This window comes from Sphaeramia orbicularis, chromosome 2 (genome assembly GCF_902148855.1).
Source record: "Sphaeramia orbicularis chromosome 2, fSphaOr1.1, whole genome shotgun sequence".
In the NCBI taxonomy this organism is placed as follows: domain Eukaryota; kingdom Metazoa; phylum Chordata; class Actinopteri; order Kurtiformes; family Apogonidae; genus Sphaeramia; species Sphaeramia orbicularis.
Window position 1 is genome coordinate 30,131,347 of NC_043958.1, and position 13,622 is coordinate 30,144,968.

At 46.1% G+C, this 13,622-nt stretch overlaps 1 long non-coding RNA gene across 1 annotated transcript; it reads left to right on the forward strand.

The window, feature by feature from the left end:
• Nucleotides 1-5,772: 5,772 nt before the first annotated feature.
• LOC115435429 (uncharacterized) lies at nt 5,773-8,500 on the forward strand. Its single transcript, XR_003937694.1, has 5 exons — nt 5,773-5,909; nt 6,352-6,444; nt 6,549-6,695; nt 6,810-6,983; nt 7,390-8,500. It is a non-coding gene; the product is annotated as an uncharacterized LOC115435429 (long non-coding RNA).
• The last annotated feature ends 5,122 nt before the right edge of the window (nt 8,501-13,622 follow it).

Consider the following 13,622-nt stretch of genomic DNA (forward strand, 5'->3'; position numbering starts at 1 on the left):
CGAAAGTCATCATATTTGAACTGAGGACCCTCCCACCCTATCTGGATACCAGGCACGTGCATACATAGGGCCCAAAGGGGGCTTGAGCCCCTGCCCTTTTTGCATCGTAGAAAAAGTGCCCTTTTTATTTTTAAAAGAAAACGGCTGTATAAAAACGCCACGGTTATCTACCGTACGGATTTCCTTGTTATAGCGCGTACGTGTGTTGAGTCTGATGACGCTTCTCTGTCTGCTGTCTCTGACTGAGGGGCGGGGCTTCCCTATGCTGCACGCGCACATGCATGTACGGAGAAAGAGAGAGAGAGAGAGAGAGAGAGAGAGAGAGAGGTACAAGCTGTTACGTTAGCGTTATCAGGCTTAACGTGGAAATATAATGGGAGACACACACAACTACAGTGCAACGTGTTTATTCTCCAGCCTTAAAGGTACCACACAACATATGTCCGTGTAGGAACATAGGAACATACACATTAGTTCCGCTTTACTCAACACCTCCCCTCTTAAGTCAAAACCTTCCTCATCTTTTCAACATAAACATGGCTATAACCATTTTCTGTAACAGTACATCCATAACAATAACCCAGACTGTTTTATCTTTCTTTAGTTTAACACATTTCACTTTTCTGTTTGCCTTTTTTTTTTTTTTTCAACGAACATTGTCTTAACCCACTCCAGTAACTATTAACCTTACAGGTCTAAACGGTTTGGTGGACGGGACACTCGTCCTGACGCTGTCACATAAGGTGTACCTGGGGTGTCCTGCACGCTGTTACTGAGTGTGACTGATGTACTACATGGTTGTGTATCATTAGTACTTGTTTCAGCAGTAACTCGTGTTTCAACAGGTGTTTGACTTAAAGGTCTCACATGTGTGCGATTTCGTCTGATATGTCCCTCATCTGTGTGAATGACATATGACCTAGGTGTAGCTGCTTTTTGTACAACTGTCCCTTCTTTGTTCTCTCTTGGGAGCCACACATTTTGGCCCAGTTGCAGGGTTGGTAATGGTCTGGCCCTGTGGCGATGGTTGAATTGACGTTGCTGGTATTCTTTTGACAGTCTCTATTTGGTTCGGAAGTCTTTCATATTTGGCCACCATGGAAGTAAGGTGACAGGGTGCTGTGGTAATGTAGTTTGTAACTGTCTTCCCATCAGAAGTCGGGCAGGGGAATAGCCGCACTCAAGAGGTGTAGCACGGTATGCGAGTAGTGCTGTTGTTTTCTCACCTCCACCTTTCCACAGTCCTTTTACTGTTGCCACAGCCCACTCAGCTTCTCCATTAGCCTGCGGGTAACGAGGACTACTGGTGACATGAGTGAATCCAAACTCTGCTGCAAAGTCCTTAAATAGTTCACTGCTGTACTGTGGTCCGTTGTCCGAAACAACAATCTCCGGTATCCCGTGGCGACTGAATGTGTCTCTGATGGCTGCAATTGTCGCTGCTGCCGATGGTACTTTCAGCTTCGCCACTTCAATGTATCTCGAGAAGTAGTCCACGAGCAGAATGTAAGTCTCTTTTTCCCAGAATAGGTCAGTGCCTACTCTCTGCCAGGGACGGTGAGGTACTGGTGTTGTCATCAGTGGTTCTTTATGCTCAGCTCTGTGCTGTGAACATGTGTTACAGTTGTCCACGTATTGGCTGATTTGTATGGACAGTCCTGGCCACCACACCGACTGGCGGGCTCTCGCTCTGCATTTGACTATGCCTTGGTGACCACTGTGGAGCAGGTCCAACATTTCCTGTCTCATGCTTTGAGGTATAACTAGTCTTTGTCCTCTTAACAGTAGCTCTCCAGCCACTGTGATGTTCTCCTTCTCAGGCCAGTAGATTCCTAGCTCTGGAGGTAAGGCATGTTTCTCAGGCCACCCTGACTGGCAGTATTTGATGAGTTTCGAGCAGACAGGGTCCGCGAGTTGTTTCTGCAAGATTTCTTTAAGTCTCGGCGCTGTAGCTGGTAGACACTGAATCACAGAGTCCACAAACACTTTGACCTCTGCCTCATTGTTCAGTTCATCCTCTGTCAGTGTGTGTCTCACTGGCGCTCTTGACAGTGTGTCTGCTGTTATCAAGCGCTTACCCGGAACATGCACTATGTCAAATGTGAATTTCATCAAACGTAGGCGAAACCTCAGTACTCTGGGTGGGAGCTCGTCCAATGCTCTTGTACTTAGCAATGGGACGAGAGGCTTGTGGTCTGTTTCCAACTTGAATTTCAGTCCATGGATGTAGGGTGCTAGTCGTTCGCATGCCCATGTGACTGCCAAAGCCTCTTTCTCTATTTGAGCGTAGTGTTTCTCCGCTTCTATTAATCCTCGTGAGATGAACACTATCGGTCTCCATGTTCCATCCGGTTGTTCCTGCGTGAGGACAGCTCCCAGTCCATATGATGAGGCGTCGGCTGCCACACACGTCTGTGCTGTTAGTGAGTAGGGTGCAAGAACACATTTTGAGCTCAGTTCAGTTTTAAGTCTCTGAAACGCGTCTCTCTGCTGAGTTCCCCAGTGCCACTCGTTCTTTTCACTGAGAAGGTCCTTTAATGGTTTTGTGTATGATGCGAGATGAGGGAGAAACTTCCCTAAATAATTGGCCATGCCCATAACTCTCCTCACACCTTCTGCATCAGTTGGCTCAGGCATCTCCATTACTGCCCTGACCTTGTTTGGATCTGAAGACACACCCTCAGCTGTGACACAGTGTCCCACAAACAGTATTTTGTCTTTTGAGAACTCACATTTCTCGTTCAGTGTCAGCCCTTCTGTCCTGAGGGTCTGTAGTACTCTGTGTAATCTCTCATTGTGCTGCTGTACATTTTCTCCAAACACGACTATATCATCAGCGTGACAAACTACTCCTTCACATCCCTCCAGCATCTGGGACATGCGACGCTGAAAGTGTTCTGGGGCAGATGAAATCCCAAATGGCAGGCGGCATATCTGCCAAACGGGGTGATGAACGTCGTGAGAAGTCGACTTTCCTCCGCCAGAGGAATCTGCCAAAACCCGGAGGTGGCGTCCAGTTTTGTAAATACCTTCGCTCCGGATAACATGGCCAGTGTGTGATCTACAGCCGGAAGGATGTGTCTTTCTCTTCTCACCCACTTATTCAGATGGGTCAAATCCACACACAGTCTTATTTTCCCCGGCCGTGCTTTTGGTGCCACGACCAGTCCAGCGCACCATGCTGTGGGTTGGGTCACTCTGGAAATCACTCCCATTTGCTCCATACGCTCCAGCTCCTCTTTAACTTTGTCCCGAAGCGGCAGGGGCACTCTGCGTGGAGTTGACAGGGCGTATGGGATGGCTCCTGGTTCCAGTTCGATTTTGTAGGGCTCCTTTAATTTCCCCAATCCAGAAAACACCGTTGGGTACTGAGCTTTAAAGTCCTCTGTTTGTGCTTGCACCACATTGACACGTTTATAAGCTCCAGTGCTTTAATTGCTGGGAGACCTAGCAATGGCTTGTACAGTTCTTTAACGACATACACATCCTGTATAGTAGTCTTTTGAGCTGTGGTTAGTTTACTTTTAAATCGTCCTTTGACGTCCAGTTTCTGTTTGCCTGGACCATACAGCACTTTACCTGGGGGTTGCAGTGTCCCATGTTTCTGCAGGGAGAATATATAGCCTGATAATAAGCCAATGTTTTATTGCTTTTTAGAATTGCAGCTGAATCGCGTGTCCTCCAAACCTCAGTATTATGATACATTTTGACAATAATTTGATGACACAAGAGAAACAGCAATTGCATCACTCACAGCTACACAATACACACAGCTATGTTGCTGTTGTTATCTATGGCTACTTTATTAATTTTACATTAAGCCACATATTGTGTTATTAAGGCCTGAAAAAAATTTGGTGTACACATACTGCCCTTTTGTGACTTTGAGCCCCTGCCCCTCTATAATCCTGCGCACGTCCCTGTGGCCACTAATGAGACATGCCCAAATACGGGTATACTGTATTATTATGACATCAGCAATCTCCATACACACACAAGGGACAAGCCAGGACTGACAGCGATCCAGTTGTCCTGAGCCACAGATCCAGCCGCTATGCCCTGTACACTGTACACTGTATGGTTATTTAATTAACCATGGCAACGTCACCAGGAGCGCAGGGCTGTGGACTTGCTTTGGATGCACGCCAGGCTGGAGCGTGAAAACCAGCAGGCCTGAGTTAATTACGTCTGTCAAAACAGATTGTGTCTTTCGTGCTCCATAAATGGACATGACTGGATTACAACCTACGTCTCTATACATGGACCTGACCTCTAATAGAATCCCCACGACTGGGTAATCTGCGACCTGCTATCGCGCAAATTTGCGTGACCTCGCCCTTGCAAGGTCACTTCCCGCCCTCAGGTGTCTTACTAGTAGTATAGTTTGTTACTTTTGATGCGATGATGTGCCTTTTTCATGTCTTTTTTCTAGATGTCTTAAGATTTCAGTATCAGCTGGAGATCCCACTAAAACCATGTGGGGACTCTTTAGAACCACTGATATTGAGGGAGAGTGAAGGACACTGACTGAAGGACACTGAAACCGAACCTGACATGCTATGTGCACAGATTTCAGTAACTCAACCTAATCCAAATAATTGATAAAACATTCCATGCATGATTTTTCATATTGTATATTTTATGGATACTACAAAGACACTGGCAATGTAGTGAGCTGTGAGCCTATGACACATGTTTAATGATACTGCTATTACTTGCTTACCTGTAGATGAATTCCATCCAATTACGGATGGGTATTTTTGAGTTGCTGAAGATGGATTTGTGCTTGACCGAAATTTGTTTCGCTCCATGTTCTGGTCGTTGACAGACCCTAGAAGAATAACAACATGGGAAAAAAAGAATGATAAGAAGAATGATAACAAGGAATTTATTCATTCATTCAGTCATTCATTCATTCATTCATTTTTTTAATTGCTCTAAATCACATGTTCTCAAAGTCTTTATAACTCCTAAACTGACAACCATTAGACAAGGTTTTGTCCTGCAGTTACCCATCTGCTATGATTTATCTTTTATTACATGGAGTGTAACACAAAACTAATTGTCACAGACCCCCTTTGGGTCCCGACCCACAGGTTGAGAACCACTTGGTTAACAGAGTAACAGACCTAATCTGGGGAGAGACACCACCTCCCTGCATAAACCCCGCAGCTTCATATTAAGCTTCCCCAATAAATTCAAATTTAAGTATGCAATCCCATGCAAATGCATGACACAATTAGACAGACAGACAGACACACACACACACACACACACATTGAAGTTATATGATGATATAATTGGGCTTCTTACCAGGAATACTGATCTTGACTGTTTGTCCTCCTCTTCAGTTTCATCTGGTGATGGCATGTTGTGCATTTAATTTTCCTTTTAAGAAGTTTCTTCTTTTGAAGCCACTTTATTAACTTCAGGGCTTTTCTTTTTGTCCTGTCCCCACTAATAAGATTCTTAAACTTTCTGAACCTGCTCATTGTTTTAAACGTGCGGTCTGAAGTGGTTTAGAATATAAATAAAATAAAAAGAGACTCGGGGTGTTTTTCTAGAGCTGTGTTATCAATATGAGAAAAATAAAAAAAACCCCGCGGTCTCGCTCTCCAGAACCGCGGAGGAGGCTGGGACTTGTAGGACGGTGGGACGTGTAGGACGCTACTGCGCATGCTCTTACCGTCAAAAACGCTAGTGCGCATGCTCCAAAATGCGGAAGTCGGAGACAGCCATATCACGCTGGAGAGATGGCAGCTGATCGTAGAGGCGAATAGGTTGCATAAATGGAGTTGTCCTCATTGTCAAGTGGGCGCGTCGTTAGTACGCGGAGACGGAACAAAAAAAAAACACAACGGAGGAGAGTGACTTATTAGCGGTGGAAGACGGAGATACCGTCGATAGTGGTGAGTTCATTTCATTTTCATGTTTCCCTTCCCACATGGAATACAACCCCGGAACGTGTATTACGTGTTTGCTTGTGCGTGTGTTTGTGTGATCTAGACTCCAGATGCTAGAGGGAGCATGGAGTCCCCGGGTTAATCGTTAGGAACCAAATAATGGACCCTTATGGAACTTTAAGAGTGTACAAACCATTTGTACATTTACGGGGCCAATCAAACATTGACTTCATGTACAATGGGGTCCCAGGAACACAAATGCCATTAAATGGGGGTCCGTAGCCTAATGCATGCCAAACTGGGAATTTCTTGAAATGAAAGTTAATGATAATTAGTGCTACAGGCCTACAGATGTTTAATATGTGCCAATTTGGTGCCCTTGAAATGAAAAAGTTTGAGAACCAGTAATCTAGATGATTCATTAATACAACAATTTACTCTGTATTAGGTATGCGGGGAGGACATGCCAAAAAGAAGAAAGCAGCAGTGGAGAATGTGGAGATGGATTCTTTGGAAGAGAGGCTCATCGCAGATGCTAGTGGTGTGTACTGTACCCTTTGATTGACTTGTATCCCTTTGATGTTTACTGTACTGTGTGCTAGAGCTGTAGTAGTATGACTTGACCTGAACTTTACTTTCCATTAGGTGTGTCCATTGCCCCAACTTAAGTCCTGGCAAACAAAAAAATTGCAGACGAGTTGGAGCTGTATAAGCTGAAGGCAGGCTGGCAACAGGAGAGGATTGATGAGCTGACCAGGGAGAGAGATTTTCTAAAAGAACAGTTGGCAGCAGGTAAGTCAAAAGACACTTTACTATAATAACTCTGGACACAACTTAAGGCCACTATAATTGTATTAGATATTGTTGTGTTATATTTTATTAATTTTTGTTTTCAAAAATTAACAGTGGCCTGGCTCCCTGCCAGTGAGAGTGAGTCTGAGTCGGAGTCTGACTCTGTCTCTCCTGACTCGTCTCCGGACAAAAAGAAGAACAAGAAAGACAAGAAGAAGACAGGGAAAGGGAAAAAGAAGGTGAAAAAGTCAAAGGAAAAGGAGATGGGCCCAAAGGCACGTCAGAGAGGTAAAAAATAAATAATAAAAACACACAAATAAATAAATGCAGACATTGTTTAACTATGAGTGTCCTTGCCCATTACAAGCTAACCATCTCCTCCCATTTACATTGTATGAAAAACTATGCAAACATTGCCAGATCATTCACGATGGGAGGAGGGGCTAAATTCAAAGTCGACAGTGCAAAACAAAGATATTAAAGGAACAGTTCAAACACAATTACATTTTCCCCTATGGTTACCCCATGGAAATATGTATTTATTTATTGTCAGCCAATATCTTGATGATAGTCGTATTTGGTTATAGTGGTTAACTGTGGGGACACAAAGGACACTGTTTGCATGATATAGATTGTGTGTGTGTGTACACCTTTTAATGTGGATAAAACTAATTTTATGTTCTCTGTATTGCAGCCCTGAATCCAAAGCAGGCAGTGCTCAGGTATGAAAAAATACTAAAGGCATTCCATAAAGGAGGGACCATGAGTGCTGCGTTCTCAACCGTCAGTGTAGATCGTAACACAGTGGTGGCCACTGCACCCATCGCTGAGCTTTTTATCGCTTCACCGAACAAGTACAAGGACATCTTAGATGGTCACAAAACTGGTCGTGTAAAACTAGCAATGTTGGCTTCTGAGTGCTCTCTGGCAATTGAACAAGATTCTGCTATAAAGGAGAATGTGAAAACACTTAAAAACAACAACAAGCTGCTGCCCCTCACCAAGAAGTGAGCTTGGGCTAGGGTGTACTGTGAGAATACCGGTCAAGTGGGCACACCAACATAAAATTTGATATTTTGTCCAATATTTAAAAAAAGTGTAATATTTGAAAAATGTTACACTGGTGTGCTCAGTTGTCTTCACTTGACCGGTTACCTACTGGAATAGCACTGTGATCCACTTGTGTACTGTGATCCACAAGTTCTTTTTCTTTGGAGTGTGATTGCTCTTTGTTTACAATTGTGTATTTAATTGGGCAGTTTTATTTGTCAGATAAGAATGTTTTATTTTTCCACCATATAGCCTTGGAGCTGTACACCATGTAGCCTGTGAGCTAGGGTGTGTCAGTTGATTTTTTTACACACTGTTATCTAGTGTTATCTAGCAATATTTGAAAACGGTATATTTGTTTTACTGTAAAGCACTTTGTGCACACACACACCAGAAGTAGGTGGCTGCCTGATTCTGGGATTCCGCCAATGTATTTCAATGGGAAACGAGCGGCTTCCTCCTCCTGCAACTTTTACCGTTCGCAGGAGGAGGAATGCACTCGTTTCCCATTGAAATGCATTGGCGGAATCCCAGAATCAGGCAGCCACCTACTTCTGGTGTGTGTCTGCCCTAAAGGGATAGTTCACCAGTTTACTTGAAATGTTAATGCTTCCAAAGTGTGTATTTAAAAGAGCTTGTATTTTATTTTTCTATTTTATACGATCACAGACTGTTATTTGAAGATGTTTGTCAAGTTTACTTGAAATTTTATAGATTGTATTTGTTTAAAGTGTGTATTTAAAAGAGCTTGTATTGTTTGGGACCAATAAAACTGACACTTTGTATATCTTTGCTTCTGTGTCATTTATAAATGCTTTATAAATGCTTAGATAGTCCTCACTTTAGATGGGCTCACAGAATATACTTAACTAATGTGTAACCAATGACGTGCAGTCAGAGGAGGCAGGGGAGGCAGAGCCTCCCTTGACAATCTTGAAAAGGAAAAAAAACTTGACTATAAAATATAATAAATGTTGATAGTTGTCAGCTGGTATGTCCTATAAACTCATTTTCCGTTCGAATCCAATATCGTTATTCATTCATTCATTCATTTTCTGAACCCGCTTTATCCTACTAGGGTCACGGGGGTCGCTTGGAGCCTATCCCAGCTACATAGGGGCGAAGGCGGGGTACACCCTGGACAAGTCGCCAGTTCATCGCAGGGCTGACATATAGAGACAAACAATCACTCTCACATTCACACCTATGGGCAATTTAGATTAACCAATTAACCTATTAGTGCATGTCTTTGGATGGTGGGAGGAAGCCGGAGTACCCGGAGAGAACCCACGCAGACACGGGGAGAACATGCAAACTCCACACAGAAAGGTCCCACCCCCTGTCGACTGGTGTTGGAATCAAACCCAGGACCTTCTTGCTGTGAGGCACGAGTGCTAACCACTGCACCACCATGTCGCCCCTATCGTTATTATTATTTTTTTTTTTTTGTCAATTAGAATAGCAGAATTTCCGCATGCTCCGTTCAAATACAGGGAGGAGATGCGTTGTGAGGCAGCGCTGTGCTGTGCCTCCGGGGGAACTGTCTCCTCCCCTCATGAACTCTGCTGGTATGCTATGAAAACATTGTGTCACTGTCCCTCTGTATATCGCAGTTAAAATGCTTTCAAACACTCTGATTATATGCTCTATCCTTCCATAATCTGCATAACGTATGCAATGTATTTCTGTAATATGTTTAGGCTCGCAAATTAATCATAAAACCACAGCGAAAAAGTCACTGGGGGAGGCGAACAGTACCCCTGCCTCATGATAGATGGCACCTGTGAGTCCACAGATTCATGCGCTGATAATCTTCTTCATTCTTTTTTATACACTTTAATTCACCTCATCAAAAATGGAGGATTACATTTCATGTACAAATAAAGGTAAGACCATAAACTTTTTTTATTTTTAATTTGAAATGGCTCTTTTTGAAGGTTTCCTGTTGAGTTCCTGCCAGTCTGCCTATGCTGACTTGATGCAAAGCCCATTTACCCAGGCCATTCCTTTTGCTCACTCTCTCTGTTCCAGTTTCTCAGGCCACCATATATTTGTAGATCTGGCTCTGAAAGAGTCAGTGCCTCCCCAGCCATGAACCCCACTGCACGTCACTGTGTGTAACTAATGAGTAGTAACCGCATTAATAGGCATTAATAAGTTATTTATTGAGTATGAATACGTGTTTGTAAAACATATACTAGCACAGTTGCTAACCCTTTATAAAGTATTAACAACTGAGGTTATCAATGAGCAACAAAACATTTTTAACCGGGTTTATTAAGTGCTTAGTAATGCATAATAAATGCCATACAGATCATGAATTCATGATTAATGAAGCATTAACTAATGCTCAACTGCTGCTTAAGTACTTATAAATGGGTTGAGTTTAAAACGTTTATAACTGTGTTTACTAATGCTTAGTAATGTATAACTAATTATTTACAAATGATGAGTTAACAATGAATTAAGCACTTTACTAATGTTTAACTAATGCTTAATAATGTGTTAGTTGAACATTTAAAACTGTCTTTACTAATGCTTTGTAATGCATTACTAATGTTGAATGAATGGTTAATTCATGAAAAATTAAGGATTTACTAATGCTTGACTAATGCTTAGTAATGTATTAGTTGAGCATTTATAACTGTCTTTACTAATGCTTTGTGATGCATTACGAATGGTGAGTTCATGATGAGTTCATGAGGAATTAAGGATTAACTAATGCTTAAATTAGGCTTAACCAATGCTTAACTAATGCTTAATAGTGTATAGTTATTATAAAGTGTTACTGCACTTTTTATTACTTAGAGACAAGAATGTGTTTTCTCAAGCAGAACTTCATGATCTGAGAAGACTTTGACAAAACAGCCATAAAACACTTTTTTCTGACTTGTTTTTAGTGTTTTCATGCGTTTCTGACTACATTGGTAAAATTGTCATTTTTGAGCATTTCACGCCATTAGAAGCTGTTTTTGTCACTCTGAGACCAAGATGTTTTTTCTCAAGCAGAACTTCATGACCTGAAAAGACTTCGACAAAACAGCCATAAAACACTTTTTTCTGACTTGTTTTTGTGTGTTTTCATGCGTTTCTGAGTATATTGGTAAAAATGTCATTTTTGAGCGTTTCACGCCATAAGAAGCTGTTTTTGTCACTTTGAGACAAGGATGTTTTTTCTCAAGCAGAACTTCATGACCTGAGAAGACTTTGACAGAACAGCCATAAAACACTTATTTCTGACTTGTTTTTAGCGTTTTTCTTTAATTCTGAGTAGAATAGGAAAAAAAGTCATTTTTGAGTGTTTCGGACCATAAGAAGCACTTTTTTTCACTTTGAGACAAGCATGATTTTTTCTCGAACCGACCCCGATCCCGGAGAAAAGAACCCGGAGCCTTGAACTGATCACGAACATGGAGCCTTGATCCCGGAGCCTGGAACCTGAACCCTGGAACTTAGCCCAAGCCTGGAGCCCGTAGCATGGAGCCGTGAGCCTTTAGCCGTGAGACTGGAGCCTGGAACCCGGAGCCTGGAACTGACCTTTGACTGTCTAGCCCGGAGCAAAGAAATGACCCCGAACCTGGAGCCCTTTGCCCGGAACTTGGAGCCTGGAGTGCGGAGCCCGGAACTGACCCAAAGCACGGAACCTTGAGCCTGGAGCCTGGAGCCTGGAGCCTGGAGCTTGGAGCCTGGAGCCTGGAGCCTCTAGCCTGGAGCCTGGAGTCTGGAGCCTGGAGCCTGGAGCCTGGAGCCTGGAGCTTGAAGCCTGGAACCTGGAGCATGGAAATGACCCAAAGCACCTGGAGCATGGAGCCTGGATCCTGGATCCTGGAGACTGGAGCCCGAAGCCTGAAGTCTGGAGCCATGAGCCCTGAGCCCGGAGCATGGAACTGACACCCAGCCTGGATTTTTTAACCCGGAGCCTGGAGCGTGGAGCCACAAGCCCAGAGCCTTGAGCCTGGAGCCTGGAGCCTGTAGCCTTGAACTGACCACAAGCCCGGAGCATGGAGCACGGAACCTGGAACCCCGAGCCCGGACCTCGGAGCTTGGAGGCCAGAGGCCGGAGCCTGGAGCCAGGAGCCCTGAGCCCGGAACTGATACTTTGCCCGGTGCCTGGAGCCCGGAGTCTGAAGCCTGGAGCCCGGAGCCTCGAACTGACCCTGATCCTGGAGCCTGGACCCATGACCCTGAGCTCAGATCATGGAGCCCGGAGCTTTGACAATGGAGCCCGGAGCTTTGACAATGGAGCCCGGAGCCTGGTGCTCGGAGCCTGGAACTGATACCGTGGCTATAGCGTGGAGTCTGGAGCCCGGAGAATGGAAGTGACCCCAAGCCTGGAGCCCTTACCCGGAAACCAAGGGCCTGGAGCACGGAGTCTGGATCCTTAAGCCCGGAGCCAGGAGCCTGGAATTGACCGCGAGCACGGAGTCTGGAGCCGGTTGCCTGGAGCAGGGAGCCTGAAACTTACCAAGAGCCTGGAGCCTGGAGTCGGGAGCACCGAGCCTGGATGGCGGAGCTTCAAGCCAAGGGCTTAAAGACTGGAGCCCAGAGTCCAGATCCTCGAACTGACCCCAAGCCTTCAGCTATGAGCCCGGACCCTGAAAGCTCAGAGCTGGACCCACGAGCTCAGAGCCTGGATCCCGGAGCCTGTAGCCCGAAGCCTGAAACTACTCTGAGCCTGGAGCCCGGAGCATGGAGCCGTGAGCCTTGAGCTGTGAGCCTGGAGCTTTGATCCCGGAGCCTGGAAATGACCCCGTGCCTGGAGCCTTGAGCCCGGAGCCTGGAGCCTGGAGCCTGGAGCCTGGAGCCTGGAGCCCGGAGCCCGGAGCCTGGAGCCTGGAACTGACCCTAAGCGTGGAACCTGGAGCCTGGAGACTGGAACTGACCCCGAGACTGGAGCCTGTAGCTCGGAGCATGGAGCCATGAGCATAGACCCGTAAGCCTGGAGCCTGGAGCACGGAGCCTGGAGCCTGGTTACCTCGAACCCGGAGCCTGGAACTAACCCCGGGCTCGAACCCTGGAGCTTGAAGCCTGGAACCCGGAGCATGGAAATGACCAAAAGCCTGGAGCCTGGAGCCTGGAGCCTGGAGCCTGGAGCCTGGAGCCTGGATCCTGGAGACTGGAGCCCGGTGCCTGAAGCCTGGAGCCATGAGCCCGGAGCCTGGAACTGACCCCCAGGACAGATTCTTTAACCCCAATCCTGGAGCACGGAGCCACGAGCCCGGAGCCTTGAGCCCGGAGCCTTGAACTGACCACAAGCCCGGAGCACAGAGCCTGGAACTTGGAGACTGTAGCTCGGAGCCCGGAGCCTGTAACGTGGAGCCCAGAACCCGGAGCCCGGAGCCTGAAGCTTGGAAATTACCCTGAACAAGGAACCTGGAGCCTTGACCCGGAGTTTGGAGCATGAAGCCTGGAGCCTGGAACTGACCCCAAGTCCGGACCTTGGAGCCTGGAGCCTAGAAATGACCCTGAGCCCGGAGCCCTGTGCCGGGAACTTCAAGCCTGGAGCGCGGAGCCTGGAACTGACCCAGAGCTTGGAGCCCGGTGGCCAGAGCCCAGAGCCTGAAGCCCGGAGCCTGGAGCTTTGAGCCTGGATCCTGGAGCCTGAAGCCTGGAGGCTGGAGCCTACAGCCTGGAGCCTTGAGCCATGAAATAACCCCTTGCCCATAGCCGGGAGCCCAGGGCATGGAACCTTGAGCCTGGAACTTACACGGAGCACGAAGCCTGGATCCTGAAGCGTGGAGCCCGGAACTTGGAACTGACCCAAAGCCCGGAGCCTGGAGCTTGGAGCCCGGAGCCTATGACGCAGAGCCTGTAACGCGGAGCCTGGAGCATGGAGCCCGGAGCCTGGAGCCTGGAGTCTGGAGCCTGGAGCCTGGA